Here is a 24,491-nt window from a genome sequence, read left to right on the forward strand (position 1 = left end):
ACTTGTCCCCTCCACCCATGAAACTTTGACCTTTTATTTGAGTGCAAAACAGCAACCCCAATCCACGTTATTTCAGGGAAAAGTGTGTGTGTCTCTGTGGGAGGGTGTGAGTGTGTGTGTGTGTGTGTGTGTGTGTAAGTGTACATAAGTGTGTTTCAGTTATGATTACGGCTGTTGTTTCTTTATTCCTGACGCAGATTCTTAGGAACTGGGTTTTGCTATGACAAAGGAAGTTTCCACTGCACAAGTGGTTTTTCAAATATGAATGGCACATTGGATATTCTGGACACTGTTGTGCATTCTCCGAGGTGGTCCTCAGATGGGTTCTTTCCTTTGCTATTCCCATGCTGTGTGTAATTTTCTGTGTAGACTCAAAGAGGAGTGGCATGGGGGAGCTCAGCTGCATTCTGCTGTGTGTCCACAAGATGGCAGCAAAGCCCATAGTTGAGTGTAGTGATTCTGTGGAATGAGGAGAACTCTGGGATTTGTGGCCCATGGACAGCAAGGTTGAAATTGACGTAGAGGGCCCTAGACATCTGTTCTTTCCTGTGGGGTGGGGGGATCCCCCATTTGGCTTTGCAAGTGGAAGGGGTTTCTCTCTTTGTCTGGGATGACTCTACTGGGAGCTTGTGAATCCCTGTGCTCAGCTGAATTCTGCTGGGTGTCCACAAGAGGGCAGCACCAGTGCGGGACTAAGGCTCCATGGGGCATGTGCCCTGAGGCACTGGGCTATGAGAGTGGAGACAGTGTTTATGGTTGTGCCCCAAGAGCATGGCCAGCCTAGCTCAAGCAGGCAGTGTCCTAAGGACGCATCCATACAGGAGCTGTTGGGTTGTGTTGGCAGAAACAGGGCCTTCAGAGGACGGCAGACAGTCCCCAGGGGCGGGTCTAAGAGACCGTGCCCTCTGAGCCTGAGGGGAAGGCCCAGTGTGTATTCATAGAGACAGCTGGCCAATTAGAGAAGAACATCACCCTCAGGGGCGTGAACCAAGAGCTGTCCAATGAGAACAGAGGAGAAGTTGCGAGGGCGGGACTCAGAGAGAAGCCTTCTGAAGGAAGCCCGCCAATGGGAGCTCAGAGCTGGCCTTAAAAGGCTGGGCGTGCTTCCAGGAAGTGCGAAGCAGTGTTCAGCCCAGGGCCATGCCTTGCCGAAGCTGTCCAGTGCGCATGCGTATAACTCCATTTATGCCTGTGCCTCTGTGGATGTGTGCTTGAGTGACTGTGAGAGTGTGTGTTTGTGTTTGTTTGTGTGTGTGTGTATGTGTGTGGTAGGGAGAGAAAGAGAACAACAGAATCACTGTGGCACAGGAAATTTTTGTAAAACACTTGGCACATTCTGATTTACCACTCAATATTGACACCGTTGTAGCTCTCCTTGGCCCTTGGATACTATTTTTCTTTTCAGAAGTAAAGACACTGAAGAGGGAGAGGTTTTTGCCCTGAGGCTTACACAAGGAACTAGCAGCTGCTCTGTGTGTGTTGCCAGACTAGGAAACTTGTGCTGCCTGTCCATGTGGAGAGTCTCCTTGATGAGTTCCTCTCGATCCTTTTTCGCTAAGTGCCGTTGGAGCTGCATATAGCTAATGATTTGGAGATTTTACTCCTTTGGACAATTATTTTCCTGATGCACAGTTTCTCTCCAGGTTTTATCAATAAATTGTCTGAATGTCATATCGCATCCATTGTAGAAAATGACTACGTCAGTCTCTCTCTCTCTTTCTCTCTCTCTCTCTCTCTCTCTCTCTCTCTCTCTCTCTATATATATATATATATATATATGTAAGATGTAGAGGTCTGAAAATATATTTTGGCTAGAGAACTGCACAGCTCTGGATTCAGGTAATAATGCGGATACACCTGGCCCTCTGAGCCAGAGTCATGAGAGACATCTCACAGAACATTCGTTTACCTCTTGTCACTCTACAAATTTCTCTCAGCACAAACTACAGCTGCCAAATCATCTACTTCCCTCTTGCTTTTTTTGTCCACAGAGTCCTATCCCAAAACTGTAAATCAAAGAAGAAATAGACATAGTTCAGTTCCCTGCACACAGGACAGGCTGAGGCTGGACCAGGGAGATGAAATACGCAAGCCTGCATCTTGGCTGGAACATCACTAAAACTACTTCCAATTTGGAGAGGCAAGGGCAGTTTTTCAGAGTGGACTGGAGGCTTACTGTTGCTTCTCAGAGTGGGCTAAGACCTAGATGTTCTAAGTGTTACCTTTCCTCACAAACATAAAATAACAATGCCACTTGTAAGAAGTATGCATGGGCATGGAGGGTTTGTCTTCAGTGCTCTGGCACTGATCAACACAGGGCCAGAATTTCTGTCCTTTTCCGTCACTGTCATTCTGTCTCTCTGACTGTCTCTGCGTGCCTTCTTCCCTGGACCCTTCGTGGAAGTCAGTGCATGCATCATGAACTCGGTCTTCCTGGTGTTGAAATTATCCTTTCTTTGCCCTTTAGATTACTTAGTCTCGTGCATATGGCGTAGTACAGAGGGGAACTGAGGAGACAGCTTTCCTGCTGCAGGTAACAGGCATATGTCCATCTCCAGCTGCAGCTGTACAGGCCCTCTGTGCTTGACTCCCATTCTCCAGGGCCCTGTGGCTGACTCTCAGCCTAAATGCAGCCCTCCTCTGTTTTATGCTTTACATTGGGTGCTAGTTCTCCCCCACCAAGAGAATTAGTTCAGGCCTGCTAATTTTGCGGGCCCGCTTAGCCCCGCCCCTAGGAAGCCCGCCAGAGTTCCAGAGTTGGAGAGTTTCAGAGGGTTCCCCAGTAAGAGAGTTCCAGAGTTCCAGAGTGAGAGAGTTCGAGGGTTCCTGAGTTCCAGAGTAAGAGAGAGAGTGCTTGCGCCGCCGCAAAGAGACAGCAGAGTTCTGTTTGGTGATTAGTTTGTCTTAGTTTATGAATCGTTGTTCCTGAATAAAGAAATACAGCCTCCCTGTCCAGCCTTTGTCCTCCAGTCTCTGTTCACCACTGCGAAGCTAACCCGCCAGGCTAGAGCTTAAGAATTTTAACAACAAATGGTGCCCAACGTGGGGCTGACCTGCGCATCTCTCAGATAAGTAAAGACAATTTGGCTACCTAGGCACTATGGCCTTCTCTTCTGCTTGTGAAGAGATCTCCAAAGACCTCCGCTCTTTCTTCACGAGACTGTTTTGCTGTTTCTGGAACATTTATCTCTGGACCACTCTGTGGTTTCCACTCGCTCGGGCGAACTCAGAACAGCCAGTGGGAAGAGCCAGCGGGTGGGAGGCGAGGCGCGGAGCTGCCGTTTCCACCTGGTTAAACGGCCAGCCAGCCGGCTGCACCCAGACAACCCCGCGCACCGCGCCCGCAGCCCAGCAGGAGGCCGAAGCCAGCACACAAGCGCCCCTGGAGCCCGAGGCCAACACGCAAGAGCCTGAGGCCAGCCCACAGGAGCCGGCTCTCCACCACGTGGCGCAGGGCACTGGACGTGTGATCCCTCCACGCTGCTCGGCCACTGCGAACAGGGCAACAGACAAGGCAGGGCCATGGGGCAGGGCCGCGGCGGCCCATCATGGCCGCCACCCCTGGGCACCTAGGCCCACGCCTTCTACAAAGATGGCCTGCCTGCCCTCTTTCTATGAATTCTGGAACCATCCCGGGCCTCCCGGACCCCAGGGCTCCCTGCCAAAACTGGGCACACGAGATCTCCAGCCGCCGGTCGGGTCTGACGACAGACAAGCTGTAGTACGCAGAGACTTGTGCAGAGATCACAACCTGCAATTCCTAGAAGTGGAGCTGCTCGGAAATGGAGCTGCACGGGAAGCCACCTCCGGATGGTGAACCCCCCCCCCCCCAACAACTAAGACAGTACAGATTTAAATTCGTGTTTAAAATGACATGTCTTCGTAACAAAGGTTTCTCTCCTTGTGTATTAATGACTATGTTTATGTGTATGTTTAAAGTTTGGTAAACAGTAGCTTTAAGGCTAAATTCTTACTAGTCAAAGTTAAATGAAAAAGGTTTTCAATGTAATTCTCATAAAGATAAAATTAACTTACATTTAAAGTCTAAGGTAAAAATTAGTTAACAATCAATATATTTTAACTAAGTTAGTCTAAACAAAAGGTTAAATAGACTTGTTGATGTGTAAAACTCTCCATTACCTTCTCTATTAGAAATGGTAGATTGCACAGTGGCTATGCTAATTATTCTCATGCCTGAGGTTTCCTCTCCAGCCCACACCTAGGGTGTGTCTCCATCTTGAATGGGTGTAACAAAAGGTTAAAAGACCTTGTTGATATGTAAAAGTCTCAAATTCCTTCTCTATTAGAAACGTTGGATCGTGCAGTAGATATGCTAATAATAAGTTTTTTTTTCATAGTAAGTAAGTTGCAGCCAGCTGCCTGTGGGACTCTAGGCCGTTCCCCGCCCCCATGCAAATGCCCGTCGAAGAAAGTACGCCCCCCAGAGGCAAGAAATGTTTTTTTTAAGCTGATAAAATTTAGTTTGTGCCAGTTTCTTTTTTAAAAAATGCCTGTACGATATAGGTTTCTGTTCACCCCACACCCTTGATACTGTAGCCATTTAGTTAAAAGAAAAGGGAGAATTGTTGTATGCTTTACATTGGGTGCTAGTTCTCCCCCGCCAAGAGAATTAGATCAGGCCTGCTAATTTCGCGGGCCCACTTAGCCCCGTCCCTAGGAAGCCCGCCAGAGTTCCAGAGTTGGAGAGTTTCAGAGGGTTCCCCAGTAAGAGAGTTCCAGAGTTCCAGATTGAGAGAGTTCGAGGGTTCCTGAGTTCCAGAGTAAGAGAGAGAGTGCTTGCGCCGCCGCAAAGAGACAGCAGAGTTCTGTTTGGTGATTAGTTTGTCTTAGTTTATGAATCGTTGTTCCTGAATAAAGAAATACAGCCTCCCTGTCCAGCCTTTGTCCTCCAGTCTCTGTTCACCACTGCAAAGCTAACCTGCCCGGCTAGAGCTTAAGAATTTTAACAACACTCCTCAATTTCCTGCACCGTATCCTTGTCCTTATTCCATGAGAGCCCAGGTGAAGAGAAGTGAAATTCTACCAACCTGGCACACACACTGTGCTTTCCCTCTATTGGGCTGAATGTAAAGGATCTGTGGTACTGATGGCCACACCAGTGTCCAGATTTTCCACGCAAAACGGAAGATTCCAGGGTTCAGAAAGAGGGTGTTTTGATGGCTGTGAAATGTCTTTTCCAAGTGCCTCCTCGGGTTTCAAATTCTTTTGAAACCTGAAGTTCTTTCTTGTATCTAGGGAATATTCTCACCTCTGGCCCAAAGGCACTCCCAACTAGGAGCACAGTTATCCCGGGGTCAGGAGGTCTGCCAGCCTGATAGCTCCTGGAGGGATTCCTGAGTATGTCCTCAGGCCCCAAGTGGTAACAGGTGTTTCCAATTGCCTTTATTAGCAGCAGCCAGGCCCTCCGGTGAGGGGCGGGGCTGTGATCTCCACTGGAAGCTCCTAATTCAGCCAATGGAGACATCCATCTTCCTTTTGTCTCTCCATAGCAAGGGCCCAGGGAGTTTGTGCTTCCTGCAAGCAGAGCGACTTTGTATGGGCCACTCATGCATGCCTACTTCTGGGAATCTCTCTGAGTGTGATGTGTGGACACCCGGACACCATGATCAGGGATTGTGAGGCCACAGGAGCAATTGCCTTAGCCTGACCCAAAGGGTAGGTGTAAGGGGCCGGATTCATCCACTATTGTTTGGTCAAACACAGTCCCCATCTATGTTGAAACACAGCTCTTTCTGGGTTCTTTCTGGGCTTGTAATCTGCTGCCCTGAGCAGTGGACTGAAAGTCTGGAGGCTAAGTAGGCAGCCAAACATGACTGCCTACTCATCCTCATGCCCCTGAATTCTGAGGGGTGCCCCAGCTTACCCCGTTGTCAGTGTTTGGATGATAGTGAGGCATGGGATTGAATCGGGAACTCAGGAGAGGGAGACTTGAGAATCCCTTTGCATATGCATTCTTGCTTAGCCACAATCTGGGCTAGCTGGCTTGCCCTGTCCAGCTAGGTTCTCTGTACATAAGTTGCACATGAGGCTGAATACCTTGACACCCATGCTCTGAGACTACTATAGGTGAGCTATGAGCACACACAGACACACACAGACAGACAGACACACACTCACACACACATTACTGTAAGGTCTGGTAGTACAGCATATGGTGAAGGCTGGGGCTGTATGGGGTCTCTGGGCATGAGAGCTGCTGCCTTACAATCTCTGCAAGCCAGGTTTGAACCTGTCATCAATGAGCACAGTGTAGGAGGTTTTTGACTTCTGGTCACTTTCCTACTTATCTATTTCTTTCTTGCATTCTCTGTCTCTAACTCTCACATGCTCTCACACACTCTGTATACACTCATTGATATTTTACTGACAGGCCCAGATATACAAAGAGAGTTACCAGAGCACTGCTGAGCTCTGGCTTGTTTTTTTGGTGATATCACCTAGTGTACTGGAGTCACAGCTTTGTAAGTCTCTATGACACAAGCCGTATTCTGTCTCCTCATATCCATGGCAGTATCTCTCAGACTTTATAATAAACATATACATCCATATATGTATATATATAAATATACATATATATATATATCATTTTTAGAATTGTCGTCCTATGTAATTGATCTTTATCAGAATTCACACATTTATAACAGCTTCCTTTTTCATTAATAATTGGCCACCTAGTTGGAACAGAATTCAATACAATTATAAATAATAGAACCTTCCAGTAGCATTTCTAATAGCATTTCTATCAGCATCCTTATTGTAATTATCATAGTACAGAACTTGCCTCCTTTCTCTAGTGTAAGCTTCAGTACATATGAGTTTCTTTTCATTCTCCTGACATCTTAAATTCCCTGGACTCTGAGGTGTCTCGGAATTTTTGAAGCAGCCCTCTGTTTCTCAGCAGATGGTTTCCATTTTCTACTGTAATCAGGTCTTCTTGTACTTTTTGTTTTTATTTTTCATTTTTTTTCAAATTCTCCTATATCATCCAAATTTATTTGCATATTTATTTAGTCCTATATTACATGAGGGGTCATTTCTTCTGCTTGATAGATTTTTCTTTTATTATTGAAGGGAAGTTTACACTCACAATACATTTCATGTCGTAAATACTACACACATATGGTGAAGGCTGGGGTGGTCTGGGGTCTGTGGACATGAGACTGCTCCCTTACAATCTCGACAACCCAGGTTTGAACCTGTCATGTATGAACACAGTGTGGGAGGTTTTTGACTTTTGGTCTCTTTCCCACTCTTCTATTTCTATTCTTGCCTTCTCTGTCTCTGACTCTCACAGGCTCTCACTCACTCTGTCTGCACTCATTAATATTTTACTTATATACTTACTTTACTGACAGGCCCTGATATACAAAGAGAGTCACCAGGGCACTGCTGAGCTCTGGCTTGTTTTGTTGCCAATTTCACCTAGGTTTCTGGAGCCTCAGCTTTGTAAGTCTCTCTGGCACAAGCCATACTCTGTCTGCTCATAGTCATGCCAGTATCCCTCAGAGTCTATAATAAAGATACACTTACATATATGTACATATATATATATATATATATATCAGTCATTTTTAGAATTGTTGACCTTTTTATTTGATCTTAATGCAGAATTACCACATTTATAACAGCCTACTTATTCATAAATAATTGGTCACATAGTTGGAGCAGGATTCAGTACAATTATAAATTGTAAACCTTCCAGGAGCATTTCCAGTAGCCTTTCTATCAGTATCCTCACTGTAATTATCATAGCACAGAACTTGCCTCCATTTTCTAGTGTAAGCTTCAATAAGTATGCCTTTCTTTTCATTCTCGGGAATTCTTAATTTGCCTGGACCCTGAACTGTCAGGGAAGTTTTGAAGCAGCCCTCTGTTTCTCAGCAGACCTTTCCTATATTTCTGCTGTAATCAGGTCTTCCTGTGGTTTTTGTTTTTATTTTTTTCATATCCTCCTAGATCATCCCCATTTATTTGCATATTTATTTATTTATTTATTTATTTATTCCGTTATCACATGAGGGGTCATTTTTTCTGACTGATAGATTTTCTCTTATAATTGAAGGGAACTTTTGACACACAATACATTTCCTTTTGCAGATACTACACACTACTACAACTACTACAGCACTGTTTTTGACAGTGACATCCAATGCACAATGGATTAGTATTGCATGGCTCTAAAGAATGTTCACTATTTAACCTACAATGTTTTTAACCTCACAAATATTTATTCTGTTCTTTCTTGGGGGATAAATGCTTTACAGTCAACAGTTGCATGTAATAGTGGGCAAGGGGGGTAATTTTTCCCACTTATCTGTATTTCTGTACATCATTTGTAACTTTCTTATTCAGGAGAAGGAAACAGTCAAAAATTGAGAGAGCATGTCCCAAGCAGGAAGAGAAACAGAGAGACAGCTGCAGCTCTGATTTCACACTAGCCCAGCTTTTCCCTAGCTGAGTAAGTGGTGAGCAGGGACTCAAAATGGGGTCCTGGGCTTCCACATAGTTCCCTGGCATCGCCACCAGCAGTGCCAAGAAGTGAAACTCTACCACCCTGGCACACACATTGTGCTTTCCCTCTATTGGGCCAAATGTAAAGGTCTGTGGTACTGATGGCCACGCGAGTGTCCAGATTTTCCATGAAAAACGGATGCATCCAGGGTTCAGAAAGAGGGTGTTTTGATGGCTGTGAAATGTCTTTTCCAAGTGCCTCCTGGGGTTTCAAATCCTTTTGAAACCTGAAGTTCGTTCTTGTATTTAGGGAATATTCTCACCTCTGGTCCGAAGGCCTTCCCAACTAGGAGCACAGCTATCCCGGGGTCAGGAGGTCTGCCAGCCTGCTAGCTCCTTGAGGGATTCCTGAGTATGTCCTCAGGCCCCAAGTGGTAACAGGTGTTTCCAATTGCCTTTATTAGCAGCAGCCAGGCCCTCCGGTGAGGGGCGGGGCTGTGATCTCCACTGGAAGCTCCTAATTCAGCCAATGGAGGCCTCCATCTTCCTTTTGTCTCTCCATAGCAAGGGCCCAGGGAGTTTGTGCTTCCTGCAAGCAGAGCGACTTTGTATGGGACACTCATGCATGCCTACCTCTGGGAATCTCTCTGAGTGTGATGTGTGGACACCAGTACACCATGATCAGGGATTGTGATTCCACAGCAGCAATTACCTAGCCGGACCCAAATGGTAGGTTTAAGGGGCCGGGTTCATCCACTATTGTTTGGTCAAACACAGTTCCCATCTATGTTGAAACACAGCTCTTTCTGGGTTCATTCTGGGCTTGTAATCTGCAGCCCTGAGCAGGGGACTGAGAGTCTGGAGGCTGAGTAGGCAGCCAAACTTGACTGGACAGGCTCCTTCCCTTGAATTCTCAGGGGTGCCCCAGCTTACCCCGTTGACAGTGTTTGGATGATAGTGAGGCATGATATTGAATCAGGAACTCAGGAGAGGGAGACATAAGAGTCCTTTTGCATGTGCATTCTTGCTTAGCCAGAATATGGGCTAGCTGGCTTGCCATGACCAGCTAGGTTCTCTGTACATAAGTTGCAGGTGAGGCTGGCTACCTTCCCACCCATGCTCTGAGACTACTATAGGTGAGTTCTGAGCACACACAGACACACACACACACAGACAGACAGACAGACAGACACACACACACACAAATTACTATCAGGTCGGGTAGTACAGCATCTGGTGAAGGCTTGGGCTGTCTGGGGTCTGTGGGCATGAGATCTGTTGCCGTACAATGTCTATAAGCCAGCTTTGAACCTGTCATCAATGAACAGAGTGTAGGAGCTTTTTGACTTCTGGTCTCTTTCCAACTCATCTATTTCTCTTCTCGCCTTCTCTGTCTCTAACTCTCACATGCTATCACACACTCTTTCTTCACTCATTGATATTTTACTTAATAATTATTTTCCTGACAGGCCCAGATATACAAAGAGAGTTACCAGAGCACTGCTGAGCTCTGGCTTGTTTTGTTGGTGATATCACCTAGGCTACTGGAGCCACAGCTTTGTATGTCTCTCTGACACAAGCCATATTCTGTCTCCTCATTTCCATGGCAGTATCTCTCAGACTTTATAGTAAAGAGTTTATATATATATATATATATATATATATATATATATATATATATATTAAAGACTTTATATATATATATATATATATATATATATATCTGTCATTTTTAGAATTGTCGACCTATGTTGATCTTTATCAGAATTACCACTTTTAACAGCTTCCTTTTCATTAATAATTGGCCACCTAGTTGGATCAGGATTCAATACAATTATAAATAATAAAACCTTCCAGTAGCATTTCTAATAGCATTTCTATCAGCATCCTTATTGTAACTATCATAGTATAGAACTTGCCTCCTTTCTCTAGTGTAAGCTTCAGTACATATAAGTTTCTTTTCATTCTCCTGAAATCTTAATTTCCCTGGACTCTGAAGTGTCTCAAAATTTTTGAAGCAGCCCTCTGTTTCTCAGCAGATGGTTTCCATTTTCTGCTGTAATCAGGTCTTCTTGTGCTTTTTGTTTTTATTTTTCATTTTTTTCAAATCCTCCTAGATCATCCCTATTTATTTGCATATTTATTTATTTATTTAGTCCTATATTACATGAGGGGTCATTTCTTCTGCTTGATAGATTTTTCTCTTATAATTGAAGGGAAGTTTACACTCACAATACATTTCGTGTCGTAAATACTACACACATATGGTGAAGGCTGGGGTGGTCCAGGGCCTGTGGACGTGAGACTGCTGCCTTACAATCTCGACAACCCATGTTTGAACCTGTCATGTATGAACACAGTGTGGGAGGTGTTTGACTTTTGGTCTCTTTCCCACTCTTCTATTTCTATTCTTGCCTTCTCTGTCTCTGACTCTCACAGGCTCTCACTCACTGTGTCTGCACTCATTAATATTTAACTTATATACTTATTTTACTGACAGGCCCTGATATATAAAGAGAGTCACCAAGGCACTGCAGAGCCCTGGCTTGTTTTGTTGGCAATTTCACTTAGGTTTCTGGAGCCTCAGCTTTGTAAGTCTCTCTGGCACAAGCCATACTCTGTCTCCTCATAGCCATGCCAGTATCACTCAGAGTCTATAATAAAGATACACTTACATATATGTACATATATATACATATATATATATATATCAGTCATTTTTAGAATTGTTGACCTTTTTACTTGATCTTAATGCAGAATTACCACATTTATAACAGCCTCCTTATTCTTAAATAATTGGTCACATAGTGGGAGCAGGATTCACTACAATTATAAATTATAAACCTTCCAGGAGAATTTCCAATAGCCTTTCTATCAGTATCCTCATTGTAATTATCATAGCACAGAACTTCTCTACATTTTCTAGTGTAAGCTTCAATACATATGCCTTTCTTTTCATTCTCGGGAATTCTTAATTTGCCTGGACCCTGAAGTGTCATGGAAGTTTTGAAGCAGCCCTCTGTTTCTCAGCAGACGTTTTCTATATTTCTGCTGTAATCAGGTCTTCCTGTGGTTTTTGTTTTTATTTTTTTCATATCCTCCTAGATCATCCCCATTTATTTGCATATTTATTTATATATTTAGTCCCATATCACATGAGGGGTCATTTCTTCTGCCTGATATATTTTCTCTTATAATTGAAGGGAACTTTTGACACACAATACATTTCCTTTTGCAGATACTACACACTACTACAACTACTGCTGCACTGTTTTTGACAGTGACATCCAATGCACAATGGATTAGTATTGCATGGCTCTAAAGAATGTTCACTATTTAAATTACAATGTTTTTAACTTCACAAATATTTATTCTGTTATTTCTTGGGGGATGAATGCTTTACAGTCAACTATTACATGTAATAGTGGGCAGGGGGGGTAATTTTTCACACTTTCCCTGTATTTCTGTACATCATTTGTAACTTTCTTATTGAGGAAGTGGAAACAGTCATAAATTGAGAGAGCAGGGCCCAAGCAGGAAGAGAGACAGAGAGACAGCTGCAGTTCTGATTTGACACTAGCCCAGCTTTTCCCTAGCTAAGTAAGTGGTGACCAGGGGCTCAAAACGGGGTCCTGGGCTTCCACATAGTTCCCTGGCATCTCGACCAACTGTGCCTCCAACCCAAGCTCCCTTCGTTGTCCATGTAACTATCGATCTGCTCTAGGCACTTCTCACCTTCATATGCCAGAAACTTAACACTTGTCCCCTCCACCCATGAAACTTTGACCTTTTACTTGAGTGCAAAACAGCAACCGCAGTCCACATTATTTCAGGGAAAAGTGTGTGCGTCTCTGTAGGAGGGTGTGTGTGTGTGTGTGTGTGTGTGTGTGTAAGTGTACATAAGTGTGTTTCAGTTATGATTACTGCTGTTGTTTCTTTATTCCTGACGCAGATTCTTAGGAACTGGGTTGTGCTATGACAAAGGAAGTTTCCACTGCACAAGTGGTTTTTCAAATATGAATGGCACATTGGATATTCTGGACACTGTTGTGCATTCTCCCAGGTGGTCCTCAGATGGGTTCTTTCCTTTGCTATTCCCATGCTGTCTGTAATTTTCTGTGTAGACTCAAAGAGGAGTGGCATGGGGGAGCTCAGCTGCATTCTGCTGTGTGTCCACAAGATGGCAGCAAAGCCCATAGTTGAGTGTAGTGATTCTGTGGAATGAGGAGAACTCTGGGATTTGTGGCCCATGGACAGCAAGGTTAAAATTGACGTAGAGTGCCCTACACATCTGTTCTTTCCTGTGGGTGGGGGGATGCCCCATTTGGCTTTGCAAGTGGAAGGGGTTTCTCTCTTTGTCTGGGATGACTCTACTGGGAGCTTGTGAATCCCTGTGCTCAGCTGCATTCTGCTGGGTGTCCACAAGAGGGCAGCACCAGTGGGGGAACTAAGGCTCCATGGGTCAAGTGCCCTGAGTCACTGGGATATGAGAGTGGAGACAGTGTTTCTGGGTGTGCCCCAAGAGCATGGCCAGCCTAGCGCAAGCAGGCAGTGTCCTAAGGACGGTTCCATACAGGAGCTGTGTGGGTCGTGTTGGCAGAAACAGGGCCTTCAGAGGAAGACAGACAGTCCCAGGGGGCGAGTCTAAGAGCCTGTGCCCTCTGAGCCTGAGGGGAGGGCCCAGTGTGTATTCATAGAGACAGCTGGCCAATTAGAGAAGAGGAACATCACCCTCAGGGGCGTGAACCAAGAGCTGGCCAGTGAGAACAGAGGAGGAGTTGCAAGGGCAGGACTCGGAGAGCAACCTTCTGAAGGAAGCCCACCAATGGGAGCTCAGAGCTGGCCTTAAAAGGTTGGGCATGCAAATTTACTATCCAGTGTATATTCTAAGGGTAACAAGAGTGTAAAGGGAACTAGAGCAGAGATACACACATAGAGAGTCCACTCTGGGTCAGATTTCTTCCCCAAAGTAATTCACAAATTCAGAAAGTCAAAGAAGAAAGAAGTGTATGACAAGATTAAAAAAAAAAAGAGAGAGAGAGAGATTGAGAGAGATAAGAGAGAGAAAAGGGAGAAGATAGGAAGAAGAGTTGTAATTAAAGAGCAGTGCGAGGAACTTCCCAAATGTGTATCAGTGAATTAACAAAAAAAAAAAAAAAAAAAAAAAACCCTGTTTGGTGGTATGGGGTATCCTGCTAGTAGCTGGTCCCAGGCACTGCTTATGGGGGGAGGGGGGGCGGTCGGCGGGAAGGATGTATGCTTGAAAATTAAAAGGAAGAAAAAAGAATTTTTTCCCCCTACTCTAATTCTTAACCCAAATTAAGTTATAGAAACATCCTTGGTATGACCGTTACCAGAGTTACCAGAGCACTGCTGAGCTCTGGCTTGTTGTGTTGGTGCTTTCACCTAGGCTACTGGAGCCTCAGTTTGTAAGTCTTTCTGACACAAGCCATATTCTGTCTCCTCATTCCCATGCCTGTATCACTCAGAGTTTATAATAAAGATATGCATACATATATATTTATACAGATATATTTATATATCTGTCATTTTTATAATTGTCGACGTAAGTACTTGACCTTAATTCAGAATTACCACATTTATAACGGGCTAGTTTTTCAGAAATAATTGGCCATATAATTGGAGCAGCATTCAATACAAATATAAATAATAGAACCTTCCAATAGCATTTCTAATCGAGTTTCTATCAGCATCCTTATTGTAATTATCATAGCCCAGAACTTCCCGTCTTTTTCTAGTGTAAGCTTCAATACGTATGTGTGTGTTTTCTTTTTCCAGAAATATTAATTTCCCCAGATCCTGAAGTGTTAGGTAATTTTTGAAGCAGCCCTCTGTTTCCCAGCGGATGGTTTCTATGTTTCTGCTGTAATCAGGTCTTCTTGTGGTTTTGGTCTCCTTTTTTTATTTTCTCAAGTCCTCCTAGATCATCCCCATTCATTTGCATATTTATTTATTTATTCAGGTATCACATGAGGGGTCATTTCTTCTGCTTGATAGATTTTCTCTTATAATTGAAGGGAACTTTTGACGCACAATACATTTCCTGGGGCAAATAATACACACATATGGTGAAGGCTTGGGTTGTCTGGGTTCTGTGGGCATTAGAGCTGTTGCCTTACAATCTCTACAACCCAGGTTTGAACCTGTCATGAATGAACACAGTCTAGGGGTTTTTCGACTTATTGTCTATTTCCAAGTCTTCTATTTCTCTTCTCGCCTTCTCTTTCTCTGACACTCACAGGCTCTCACTCACTCTGTCTGCACTCATTAATATTTTACCTATTTATTATTTTACTGACAGGCCCTGATATACAAAGAGAGTCACCAGGGCACTGCTGAGCTCTGGCTTGTTTTGTTGGCGATTTCACCTATGTTTCTGGAGCCTCAGCTTTGTAAGACTCTCTGGCACAAGCCATACTCTGTCTCCTCATAGCCATGCCAGTATAACTCATAGTTTATAATAAAGAAACACATACATATATGTATGTATGTATATATATATATATATATCAGTCATTTTTAGAATTGTTGATCTTAATGCAGAATTTTATTTTTTATTTTATTTGATCTTAATGCAGAATTACCACATTTATAGCAGCCTCCTTATTCAAAATAATTGGTCATATAGTTGGAGCAGGATTCACTACAATTATAAATTAGAAACCTTCCAGGAGCATTTCCAATAGCCTTTGTATCAGTATCCTTATTGTAATTATCATAGCACAGAACTTGCCACCATTTTCTAGTGTAAGCTTCAATATGTATGTGTTTCTTTTCTTTCTCAGGGATTCTTAATTTGCCTGGACCCTGAATTATCGAGGAATATTTGAAGCAGCCCTCTGTTTCTCAGCAGATGTTTTCTATATTTCTGCTGTAATCAGGTCTTCCTGTGGTTTTTGTTTTTATTTTTTATTTTTTTCAAATCCTCCTAGATCATCCCCATATATTTGCATATTTATTTATATATTTACTCCGATATCACATGAGGGGTCATTTCTTCTGCCTGATAGATTTTCTCTTATAATTGAAGGGAACTTCTGACACACTGCCCCGACCAGCAGGGCGGTGAACAGGGGCTAGGAACCCAATGAAACCTGAAATGATAGGGACAAGAGACACGAAGAACGAGAGCAAGTCAAGTTTCTGATCAAGCTCTAAAATTTTATTGAGAATACAGGCATTATAAGGCTTTGGGGAAGGAAGGGGAATGCTGGAGGAGGGGAAGGGGGAGCAAACTTCAAAGAGGAATGTTCCTTGCAACAAATGGCAGGAACCAAACTGTGTGTTGACTCACTTGTGTTGACTCACTTGATTACTGATAAATGGTTTACCTAAGGGGAAATGGCCTGCCCAGGGGGGAATTAACATTTGTCTTGAGGGGTTCCATTGTCTCAAAGCTTATCATCTATAAAGCAGAGAAATGGCTCCTGGCATATCCTCCCTTTGTTATAATTTTAAAATTGAGGCAGGCAATGTGTGTGAGGAGCAGAGACCCTGACAGCAGGTTTGGTGGGCTTAACCAGAGGAGGGAAGTATTGACCTGATTCCTCCCATGGGGTGGGTGCAAAACCAACCTTCCCGCATCTTATAAGGCTCTTGGTGTCTTTTTGGGGAGGGGAGGCAGAGCCACAGTTTCTAGGGAAACGATTTTTGTTGCTGACACCAACCTCCATGCAAATCAGGTTTGCTTCACGGGGGACTCAGAGGCGGACAATAGGGTCCTCCCCCTGCAGTGCTTTGCCTTGCATACCTTACTGGTGTCCTTGCCCTGCCATGGTTGGATGTCTCAATGCATAATTCTGAGTTTTATGCCATCCGAAAAGGGGGTCTGTCATCCTCAGGTTCAGCCAGGCCTCTGTCAGCCAAATCAAGTCTGTGATAATGTATTTGCAAAGGGTTTAATGCCAAGGAGTCAATCTGCTGTTTTATAAAATCAGTAATCTTATTAAAAATAAAGGGTCCTAAGGTAACCATTAACAAAAGACTAATAAGGGCCTCATAAGGGGCTCTGTAGTGACTCAAGACTATTTGTGGTGGAGTCTATAACCTGTTGTAATTTGTCAGAAAATTTATGGGAGGAATATATAGAGTGTCCTAGCGTGCCACCAGCAAGTCTAAGGGAAGCAGTCAGTGGATGTGATGTCCAGGGGAAGAAACACAGCACATCTGGTCTTCTGGTCAGCGCCAACTGATGAAATTTTCTTCTTCTGGTCAGCTGTGGAACAAGCAAAACTAGGAGGCAAGGACCAGGTAGAGAAGAATTGACATGAAAATATAGGATGGTGTTTACCAAAACACAGAGGAGGTGCATACACATTAGAAGTCAAGGTGAGGTTCCTTGAACATTGAGGAATATTTTGAGAAAAGTAAGCAGTCAATAAACATGCAAAGATGAAGTCAGCAGTGGTAGGTCAGCAGAAAGAGAAGACTTGGATAAGCTGGTGAGGTTAGCTGGAGTATATACTGCCATGGCGTCCTTTGTGGTAAGGACTTGCCAACAGGGACTCTGTGGATTTTGAAAGAGCAATGTCATCCACCATAATAAAAAGAAAACAAACATGGACATCCAGTGTTAAAAAAGGGAAAAAGGAAATATGTCTCTGTGACTGGAAAAGTGGGTGGCTTTGTCAATGAGATATAATAAATGGACAATTCAAATTTTTGTAAATATTAAAAAGATTTAGTATGTTACTTCATTGACACTTTAGCCAACTGAATACTGAGGGGTGCATTGGCTTTTATCAATGGAGATGAATCTTAAAAGTCTGAATAGCAAGATCTTAATTAAACAATGTAGGAGCCAGTAAAGTGCTCTCACTATGGCAGGTCAAGCGTTATAATTTTAAGAGGCTTGTAAAAAAATGAGAAAAATTTAGGATATGAGTGACTTTAGGAGACATCACACACACATAAATAAAAATTAAAAATGTTTAGTTTTAAATCTTACCATATGAGCAGTCAGTTCTTCATGTGAAGATGTACCTATAATTATTTACTTAGGGAGAGAACTTGTACCAAGTTAATTGATGATCTAATGGTTAGAATTGACTTGTTTTTTTATATGATTTTAGAAGGCTCTTTATTAGAATAAACCAATATGTTATAGAAAGTCAATACCTAATGTGTTGACATGATAAAATATTTACCATTTTTTAGCATTATTTTAAACTGATTAGACAGTTTAAGTACACTATTATACATTTAGTTTACTAAGATCTATACTCATCACAAGGCTATCATGAGTAAGCATAGATATAAAACTTTTAATAGATTTTGTTCCTTAGAACTCTAATATGGCAACTTAAAAGGCTAAAATAAAACCTCATAGTTTAAATATTCAAAATATTAATTTTGTTAAATCATGATTTGCCAAAACAAATCTTCTATCAGACCAAAAACATAATGTATTACCTTAATTTATCAAGAATAAACCTCTGGCAGTGTCTTAAAACAAACCAGATAATTTTTAAAAGCAGAAAGATATAAAGAGGAAAACCAGCGCAAGAGCCTCTGGCATGTAAATAATCAACATAACTATTGTGTTATCTTTTACTAACCCAAGCCAGTTTTGCCTGTTTAGTTGAGAAAGTATTTTAAAAGTTTTTTTTTTTTTGAAATCACTTAAACAATTTTAAGTAAAATGTTAAACTTTGTTTGTTAGGATCTTTGTTTATCACAAAGCTATCACACCCTTAGGGCAGCTATGAACAAGGGTGGGTACACAACTTAATTGATCTTTCACTTTGATTTAGATAGGTAACTTAAAAAGCTAAGATAAACCTTAAAGCTGAAATGTTAAAATAAATTTTTACTGTTAACATTTCTTTTAGATGACCATTTTACACTAAATAATTTTGTTGAATCACATCTGTTGAATAAAAAAATTTATCAGGCCAGGAATAGCACGTTTAACCCTTTTTTTCCTGGCAAGGCCACTGCTCTACACTGACTGGGTTATTAGAAAGTCAGTTCAAGCATGGAATTAAATTAACAAACAGTGGCAGTTGGTATTGAGGTGCTGGTAATATCTACAATTTTCACAAGAGTGAGAGAGACTACAGAGGCATTTTACCATGCATAGATATCTCAGAAAATCTTTTTAACTAATGAATTGATGCTGATATTAGCTATCAGAAGGACGAAATTGTCTTATATTTTACTCTGGTAAAGGTGCCAACTCTATGAGTCTGGATCTTTAAAACCACATTTAGCTTAACTAAATCTTATTTAAAACTTAAAACAAACTTTAGTTACTTAGGGGTTAACACACATTAATGAAAACAAGGTTAGCACAGACTTAAAACATACATTCTTGGTGAAAGGAAAATTTTCCCTTTGAAAAACCGCTTTGGATTTTGGATTCCTAACTCACAGACTCGCTACCCCCCCCCAAGGAGGGGCCTTTGTGGCTTAGGGGAATGATTGACTGACTGAATTTTCCAATCTGTGGAGCAGGGGCTCTGTGCCATGATTGGCTGTGCGGGCGGAACAGGCGGGCTTAGTTTACTGCAGCCGCGCAGAGAAAAATCTTTAAAATTCTTTTTCTGGGCTAAGGTACATTTTACAGTTTTAAAGAAAGTGGTCTAATCAGTATTATTGGCCAAGTCAAGGACCGGAGCACAAAACGGAGGGGCGGTGGTGTAGGGAGGCAGTCTGGACAAGGAAGAGCATAGGGGTTAGGGCTAGCCAGTTTGAGCCTGGCTCCGAGTAACAGGGAAAGCCACAACCGGGTTTGATTTGGATGGTTTAGTTTTAGCTTTAGGGATTGGGCTTTTTGGTGAGGCTAAAAATGTAAGCTCTTCTGTAACTGCAGCTATTTCTTTCATTAATTGAAGCTGCTCTCTCCGGTCAGCAAGGACCTTGGGGAGGGTGGAAATTCCTGTAAGGGCTCCTGAGCGTACCCACCTGTCAGAGGGATTGTCAAGAAGAGGGTCAGGCTGGAGAGCAGGGGCACGGATATAGGGAGGGGAATTAAAGGGAGGAGGATACCAATCGGGATTGTAGTATATGGCAGCCTCTTTTTCAGCAAAGCCTCATTCTCTGCGGGAAGTGCTTCAGGAGACGGGGGGCTTTGTGGGAGGTTTTGTAAAACTGGATAGAGGCAGGGGAAAGAATGCTGGGTTTCTTCCTCATGTGAATTAGCAATAGGAGGGTCAATGAAGGGAACTTTAGTCAGTGAGGTGGAACCTGTAGGGATGGGAACAGGGCTTTTACTTTCAATGGGTGCTGGGAGGCTTTTATTTTGACTGGGTACTGGGGGATCAAGATCAATAATCACAGAAGGGCATGGGGATGGGGACTTTGTCCTGGACGGCGGACTAGAAAGTTGCCGGAGGACTTTTTCACCCTCTGTAATAAGGTTTTTAATATCAGGGTGATTATTATAGATTTTTAAGATATCATTAATTAAATTCCAGTAACAAAAGGCAGAAACAGGTACACGTTCAGGACCAAAAGACTGATAGTGATCGTTAAGACAATCAACAATTCTCCAACGTTTCTCATATATAGTGCCTTCCTGGGGGAACCAGGGGCAAATATTTTTAATATAATCTAAAAACTTCTTTAATTCTTTCTTTTTAACCCTAGTTCCTCATGTCTTGAGTGACTCCTTGAGTCCTTTAATGAATAAATCTTGTTTGCTAAATTCATGTCCCATGGTTTTGCTTACCTCAGCCGCTGTGAACACTCTCCTCCAGATGCGTCTCACGGGCGGGTATTTCCGTGGCAATCTCTGCGAGTCTTTGCGTTACCCCCCTCGGGCTGCGGTGACTCTGTGAATTCGGGTAGGCCTACCCTCTCTATCAGCGGAGTTTCTAGGTCTAGAAGGCTTCTTCACCCCATGATCCGGGCGCCAGAATGCCCCGACCAGCAGGGCGGTGAACAGGGGCTAGGAACCCAATGAAACCTGAAATGATAGGGACAAGAGACACGAAGAACGAGAGCAAGTCAAGTTTCTGATCAAGCTCTAAAATTTTATTGAGAATACAGGCATTATAAGGCTTTGGGGAAGGAAGGGGAATGCTGGAGGAGGGGAAGGGGGAGCAAACTTCAGAGAGGAATGTTCCTTGCAACAAATGGCAGGAACCAAACTGTGTGTTGACTCACTTGTGTTGACTCACTTGATTACTGATAAATGGTTTACCTAAGGGGAAATGGCCTGCCCAGGGGGGAATTAACATTTGTCTTGAGGGGTTCCACTGTCTCAAAGCTTATCATCTATAAAGCAGAGAAATGGCTCCTGGCAACACACAATACATTTCCTTTTGCAGATACTAAACACTTCTACAGCTACTACTGCACTGTTTTTGAAAGTGACATCCAATGCACAATGTATTAGTATTGCATGGCTCTAAAGAGTGTTCCATATTTAACCTACAGTGTTTTTAACCTCACAAATATTTATTCTGTTCTTTCTTGGGGGATGAATGATTTACAGTCAACAGTTACATGTAATAGTGGCTAAGGGGGTAATTTTTCCCACTTTCCCTGTATTTCTGTACATCATTTGTAACTTTCTTATTGAGGAGAAGGAAACAGTCATAAATTGAGAGAGCAGGGCCCAAGCAGGAAGAGAGACAGAGAGACAGCTGCAGCTCTGAATTGCCCCTAGCCCAGATTTTCTCTAGCTGGGTAAGTGGTTACCAGGGACTCAAAATGGGGTCCTGGGCTTCCATATAGTTCTCTGGCATTCTTGCTTAGCCAGAATCTGGGCTACTGACTTTCCCTGACCAGCTAGGTTCTCTATACGTAAGTTGCAGATGAGACTGGCTACCTTGACACCCATGCTCTGAGACTATTACAGGTGAGCTCTGAGCACACACAGACACACATACAGACAGACAGACACACACACACACACACACACACACATTATTGTCAGGTCTTGTAGTACAGCATATGGTGAAGGCTGGGGATGTCTGGTATCTGTGGGCATGAGAGTTGCTGCCTTACAATCTCTATAAGCCAGGTTTGAACCTATCATCAATGAACACAGTGTAGGAGGTTTTTGAATTCTGGTCTCTTTCCAACTCATCTATTTGTCTTCTCGCCTTCTCTGTCTCTAACTCTCACATGCTCTCACACACTGTCTTCACTCAATAATATTTTACTTATATACTTATTTTACTGACAGGCCCAGATATACAAAGAGAGTTACCAGAGCACTGATGAGCTCTGGCTTGTTGTGTTGGCGATTTCACCTAGGCTACTGGAGCGTCAGTTTGTAAGTCTTTCTGACACAAGCCATATTCTGTCTCCTCATTTCCATGCCAGTATCACTCAGAATTTATAATAAAGTGATTTTTTTGCAAATACTTGGTACATTCTGATTTACAGCTCAATATTGACACCCTGTAGCTCTTTGGCCCTTGGTCACATTTCTTCTTTTCAGATGTAAAAACACTGAAGAGAGACAGGTTTTTGCCCTGAGGCTTTCACTGGGAACTAGGAGATGCACTGTGTCTGTTGCCAGACTAGGAAACTTGTGGTGTCTGTCCATGTGGAGAGTCTCCTTGATGAGTTACTTCTCAATCCTTCTTCGCTCTGTCCCATTGGAGCTGCATATAGCTAATGATTTAGAGATTTTACTCCTTTGGACAATTATTTTCCTGATGCACAGTTTCTCTCCAGGTTTTAGCAATCAGTTGTCTGTATGTCATATCGAATCCATTGTCGAAAATGACTACATCAGTGTCTCTCTCTCTCTCTCTCTCTCTATATATATATATATATATATACATATATATACATATACATGTACATGTACATGTACATGTACATGTACATGTAGAGGTCTGAAAATATTTTTTTAGCTAGAGAACTGCACAGCTCTGGATTAAGTTAATAATGCGGATACACTTGGCCCTTCTGAGCCACAGTCATGAGAGACATCTCACAGAGCCATTCGTATACCTCTTATCACTCTACAAATCTCTCTCAGCACAAACTACCGCTGCCAAATCATCTACTTCCCTCTTGCACTATTTGTCCACCGAGTCCTATCCCAAAATTGTAAATCAAAGAAGAAATAGACAGTGCAGTTCCCTGCACACAGGACAGTCTGAGGCTGGACCAGGGAGATGCATTATGCCAGCCTGCATCTTGGCTGGAGCATCACTAAGTCTATGTCCAAATTGGAGAAGCGAGGGCAGTTTTGGAGAGTGGGCTGCAGGCCGAGTGTTGCTTCTCAGAGTGGGCTAAAACCTAGATGTTCTAAGTGTAATCTTTCCTCACAAACATAAAATATCAATGCCATTTTTAAGAAGTATGCATGGGCATGGAGGGCCAGAATTTCTGTCCTTTTCAGTCACTGTTATTCATCTCTCTGACTGTCTCTACGTGCCTTCTTCACTGGGACCTTACTGGAAGTCAGTGCATGAATCAGGAACTCGGTTTTCCTGATGTTGAAATTTTTCTTTCTTTGCCCTTTGGATTATATGGTCTCGTGCATATGGCTTAGTACAGAGGGGAACTGAGGAGACAGCGATCCTGCTGCTGGTAATAGTCATATGTCCATCTCCAACTGCAGATTTCCAGGCCCTCTGTGCTTGACTCCCATTCTCCAGGACCCTGAGACTGACACTCAGCCTAAATGCAGCCCTCCTCAATTTCCTGCATGACATCCTTGTCCTTATTCCATGAGAGCCCAGGTCGAGTAGTGAAACTCTATCCCCCTGGCACACACATTGTTTTTTCCTCTAATGGGCCGAATGTAAGGGATCTGTGGTACTGATGGCCACACCAGTGTCCAGATTTTCCACGCAAAACGGAAGCTTCCAGGGTTCAGAAAGAGGGTGTTTTGATGGCTGTGGAATGTCTTTTCCAAGTGCCTCATGGGGTTTCAAATCCTTTTGAAACCTGAAGTTCTTTCTTGTATCTAGGGAATATTCTCACCTCTGACCCGAAGGCCCTCCCAACTAGGAGCACAGCTATCCCAGGGTCAGGAGGTCTGCCAGCCTGCTAGCTCCTGGAGGGATTCCTGAGTATGTCCTCAGGTCCCAAGTGGCAACAGGTGTTTCCAATTGCATTTATTTACTGAAGCCAGACCCTCAGGTGAGGGGAGTGGCTGTGATCTACACTGGATGCTCCTTATTTAGCCAATGGAGGCATCCATATTCTTTTGTCAGTCCATAGCAAGGGCCCTGGGAGTTTGTGCTTCCTGCATGCAAAGCGACATTGTATGGGGCACTCATGCATGCCTACCTCTGGGAATCTCTCTGAGTGTGATGTGTGGACACCAGGACACCATTATCAGGGATTGTGAGGCCACAGGAGCAATTGCCTTAGTCGGACCCAAAGGGTAGGTGTAAGGGGCCGGGTTCATCCACTATTGCTTGGTCAAACACAGTTCCCATCTATGATGAAACACAGCTCTTTCTGGGTTCTTTCTGGGCTTTTAACCTGCTGCCCTGAGCAGTGGACTGAGAGCCTGGAGGCTGAGTAGGTAGCCAAATGTGACTGGACAACGTCCTGCCCCTGAATTCTGAGGGGTGCACAGCTTCCCCCGTTGGCATTTTTTGGATGATAGTGAGGCATGAGATTGAATCGGGAACTCAGGAGAGCGAGAAATGAGAGTCCCTTTGCATATGCATTCTTGCTTAGCCAGAATCTGGGCTAGCTGGCTGGCCCTGACCAGCTAGGTTCTCTGTAAATAAGTTGCAGGTGAGGCGGGCTACCTTGCCACCCTTTCTCTGAGACTACTATAGGAGAGCTCTGAGCACACACAGACACACACAGACAGACAGACAGACAGACAAACACACACACACACACATTACTGTCAGGTCTGGTAGTACCGCATATGGTAAAGGCTGGGGCGGTCTGGGGTCTGTGGGCATGAGAGCTGCTGCCTTACAATCTCTACAAACCAGGTTTGAACCTTTCATCAATGAACAGTGTAGGAGGTTTTTGAATTCTGGTCTCTTTCCAACACATCATTCCTCTTCTAGCCTTCTTTGTCTCTAACTCTCACATGCTCTCACACACTCTGTCTTCAC

The 24,491-nt window shown here is 43.3% G+C and overlaps 1 long non-coding RNA gene across 1 annotated transcript in view; it reads right to left on the bottom strand.

Annotated features, from left to right (window-relative positions):
- Nucleotides 1–20,210, bottom strand: part of LOC132536535 (uncharacterized) — a 96,589-nt gene extending 76,379 nt beyond the window's left edge. The window contains exon 1 of the long non-coding RNA XR_009548075.1: nucleotides 20,165–20,210. This is a non-coding gene — a long non-coding RNA (uncharacterized LOC132536535). The remainder of the gene's footprint in view (nucleotides 1–20,164) is intronic.
- Nucleotides 20,211–24,491: the final 4,281 nt, after the last annotated feature.

Source organism: Erinaceus europaeus, unplaced genomic scaffold (genome assembly GCF_950295315.1).
Source record: "Erinaceus europaeus unplaced genomic scaffold, mEriEur2.1 scaffold_224, whole genome shotgun sequence".
In the NCBI taxonomy this organism is placed as follows: Eukaryota; Metazoa; Chordata; class Mammalia; order Eulipotyphla; family Erinaceidae; genus Erinaceus; species Erinaceus europaeus.